Source organism: Salvelinus sp. IW2-2015, unplaced genomic scaffold (assembly GCF_002910315.2).
Source record: "Salvelinus sp. IW2-2015 unplaced genomic scaffold, ASM291031v2 Un_scaffold2356, whole genome shotgun sequence".
NCBI classification, from domain to species: Eukaryota; Metazoa; Chordata; class Actinopteri; order Salmoniformes; family Salmonidae; genus Salvelinus; species Salvelinus sp. IW2-2015.
In genome coordinates, this window is record NW_019943681.1 from 71,928 (window position 1) to 75,622 (window position 3,695).

The window sequence follows — 3,695 nt, forward strand, 5'->3', positions numbered from 1 at the left end:
CATGTAGGGCTTCATCAGGCCAGGTAGATAGGCTCCGGTAGCATCGGGCTCCGGTAGCATCGGGCTCCGGTAGCATCGGGCTCCGTAGCATCGGCTCCGGTAGCATCGGGCTCCGGTAGCATCGGCTCCGGTAGCATCGGGCTCCGGTAGCATCAGGCTCGGTAGCATCGGCTCCGGTAGCATCGGCTCCGGTAGCATCGGCTCCGGTAGCATCGGGGCTCCGGTAGCATCGGGCTCCGGTAGTCCGGGCTCCGGTAGCATCAGACCTCAGGTAGCATCAGACCTCAGGTAGCATCAGACTCAGGTAGCATCAGGCTCCGGTGCCGTCAGGCTCAGGTAGCATCGGACTCAGGTAGCATCAGGCTCCGGTGCGTCAGCTAGTAGCATCGGGCCTCGGTAGCATCGGGCTCCGGTAGCATCAGGCTCCCGGTAGCATCGGGGCTCCGGTAGCATCAGGCTCCGGTAGCATCAGGCTCCGGTAGCATCGGGCTCGGTAGCATCGGCTCCGGTTAGCATCGGGCTCCGGTTAGCATCGGGGCTCCGGTAGCATCGGGCTCCACGGTAAGCATCGGGTCTCTCAAATCCAAGCGTTGGCTTTGTGTGTCTCAATAAATCACAGTGAGAGCATTGTAAGAAATGATTCTTTAGGTTGATAAAGGTCCCAGCTAGATCGAAAGATTGTTGGTTTTATGTGTCTCAATAAATCACAGTGAGAGCATTGTAGACATTATTTATTTAGGTTGATAAAGGTCCAGCCTGATCGAAAGATTGTTGGTTTGTGTGTCTCAATAAAATCACACGTGAGAGCATTGTAGACATTATTTATTTAGGTTGATAAAGGTCCCAGCTAGATCGAAGATTGTTGGTTTGTTGTGTCTCAATAAAAATCACAGTGAGAGCATTGTAGAAATGATTTCTTTAGGTTGATAAAGGTCCCAGCTAGATTCGAAAGATTGTTGGTTTGTGTCTCAATAAAATCTATGTGGGAACTTTCTGACTTGTTCATTTTCTTACATTCCTATTAGTTTCCTTTTCCAGTACGTTATCATTCTTCTTTAACCCTTCAAAGTGATTTGGAGAACCTGGTTCTCCGTTCTATCTACTGCAGGCATGATGTTTGGTGCTACTCTTCTGAAACAACAGTCTGTTTATTTTGTGTGTTCTTTATTAAAAGTGAAAAATAAACTAAATTACTGACTTTGTTTGTTATCAGTAATGTGTTTTGGGGATTTGCTTGTTATCAGTAATGTGTTTTGGGGATTTGTTTGTTATCAGTAATGTGTTTTTGGGGATTTTGTTGTTAACGGTAATTGGTTTTGTGGATTTGTTTATTATCCAAGTAATGTGTTTTGTGGATTTTGTTTTTGTTATCAGTAATGTGTTTTGTGGATTTGGTTTGTCATGTTTTGTCTTTGATCATCATGTTCTTGTCCCTGTGCTTCCCTCTGCTGGTCTTATTAGGTTTTTCCCTCTTTCTATCCTCTCTCTCGCCCCTCCCTCTCTCCCTCTCTCGGCTCTCTCTCTCTATCGTTCCGTTCCTGCTCCCAGCTGTTTCTCATTCTCCTAAACTACTCATTACTCTTTCACGACTGTCCCCTATTTTGCCCTCTGATTAGAGTCCCTATTTCTCCCTCTGTTTTCCGCTTCTGTCCTTGTCGGATTCTTGTTTGATGTTTGCTGTTCTGTGTCCTTGTTCCGCCCTGTCGTGTTTTTGCCTCTTCAGATGCTGCGTGGTGAGCAGGTGTCTATGTCAGCTACGGCCTGTGCCTTCCTGAAAGCGACCTGCAGTCTGTGGTCGCGTCTCCAGTCGTTCCTCTCTACTGACGAGAGGATTTCAGTTTCCTGTTTTGGATTTACCTAGATAATATCCAGGAGTATCATTGTTTGTTAAAGACTGGAATAAAGACTCTGTTTTCTATTAAGTCGCTTTTGGTCCTCATTCACCAGCCATAACAGAAAGATTACGACCAAGAATGGACCCAGCGACTACGGATTCTCGCAACACTGCCGTCGAGCATCCAGGGGCAATGCTCGGCAGACACGAGCAGGAATTGTCTGCTTCTCGTCATGCCGTTGAGACCCTGTCCGCCAGTCTCCGATTCTCTCAGGACAGTTTCGGAGTTCTCGTCTCGGTCCACCAGGCTTACTTCTGGTCTTTCCGAGTCCTCCGGAACTTAGGGTTTAATAACCCACCATGTTACTCTTGGGCAGCCACGTGAGTGTTCGCCCTGTTCTCACCCAGTGTGATTTGTGTTTCTCTCTCCAGCCCAACACATACTCAAGAGAGAGAGCTCGGATCGCTTACGTATATCACTCCTTACTGTCGGGCTCGGGAAGTGGGCACAGCTATCTGGAGGCAAGGGCTGAGTGCTTTCTAACGTTTATCAGAAACTTTAAAGAGAGAGGCAATGATACGGGTTTTTGATCGCTTTCAGTTTTGGGAAGGAGGTCCAGGGCCCTGCTTCCCTATGTCAAGGTGATTCGATCCATACGGATTACTCTAAGAGCTTCGCACTCTTGCTGCATCCAGTGACTGAGAACGAGCCGGCGTTGCTCGCTCGTTTTTCTGGAGGGACTCCACGCTGAGGTTAAGGATGAGATTCTCTCCCGGGAGGTTCCTTCCAGGCGTGGACTCTTTGATTGCACTCGCCGATCCGCATGCGAATAGAACGACGGTAGATCTTCGTCCACCGAGCTCGTGGAAGAGAGGCTCGACGAAGTAACGGTGTTTCCCCTCTTCGTTCTCAACCATCTCCTTCCCACCGGCTCAGAGGACTGGAAGCCCATGCCAGCTGGAGGTATTCGCATTCTCGACTAAGGAAGGGAACGGAGAATCACCAACCGCCTTTGCCCTATTTGCGGTTCTGCTGGACATTCTTGTCATGTCGTTCCAGTAAAGAGCCAGAATGCTCATCGAGTTAAGCGGAGAGTTGCACTGCCGTGAGCGCTACTATTCAGGTCTCCTCCACATCACCGATCCTGTACTAACTCTTGTCGTCCATCTACGCGGACCGGTTCGGCTGCTTAACTGCAGTGCCTTGATAAGACTCTGGGGCTGAGGCTGATTTGTTTTTGATGGACGAAGCAATGGGCTCGGAAACAGGACATTTCCTCTGACAGACGTAGGGAAGCCGACGTCCCCACAGATTGTTCGCCTTAGATGGTAGTCTTCTTCCCAGTATCAGATGTGAGACACTACCTTAACCTCACCAGTATCTGTAACCACAGTGAGGACATTTTCCTTTTTGATTTTTCGTTCACCTTTTCACCTGTTGTTTGGGTCATCCCTGGCTAGTATGTCATAATCCTTCATTAATTGGTCTAGTAATTCTAATCCTATGCCTGGAAACGTTTCTTGGTCATGTGAAGTGTTTAATGTCTGCTATCCCTCCTGTTTTTCTGTCCCCTCTACTTCAGGAGGACCTGGTTGATTTGACAGGAGTGCCGGTGAAGGAATAATCATTGATCTGCGCGACGGTCCTTCAGTCGGTCCAGGAGCCAGCTCTCTTCCTGCCTCACCGGTCGTTTATGATTGTGTGTATTGATCTCCTTCGGGACCACTCCCCCTCGGAGGTATGCACTATAATCTCTCTGTCGGCTCCTTGATCCGAACGTAAGGCTCTCGAGATTAGTCTGATCTGTTTCTCTCGACGCCGGTACCGTGGGTGCCTTCTTCCTCTCCGCCGGAGCGGGGT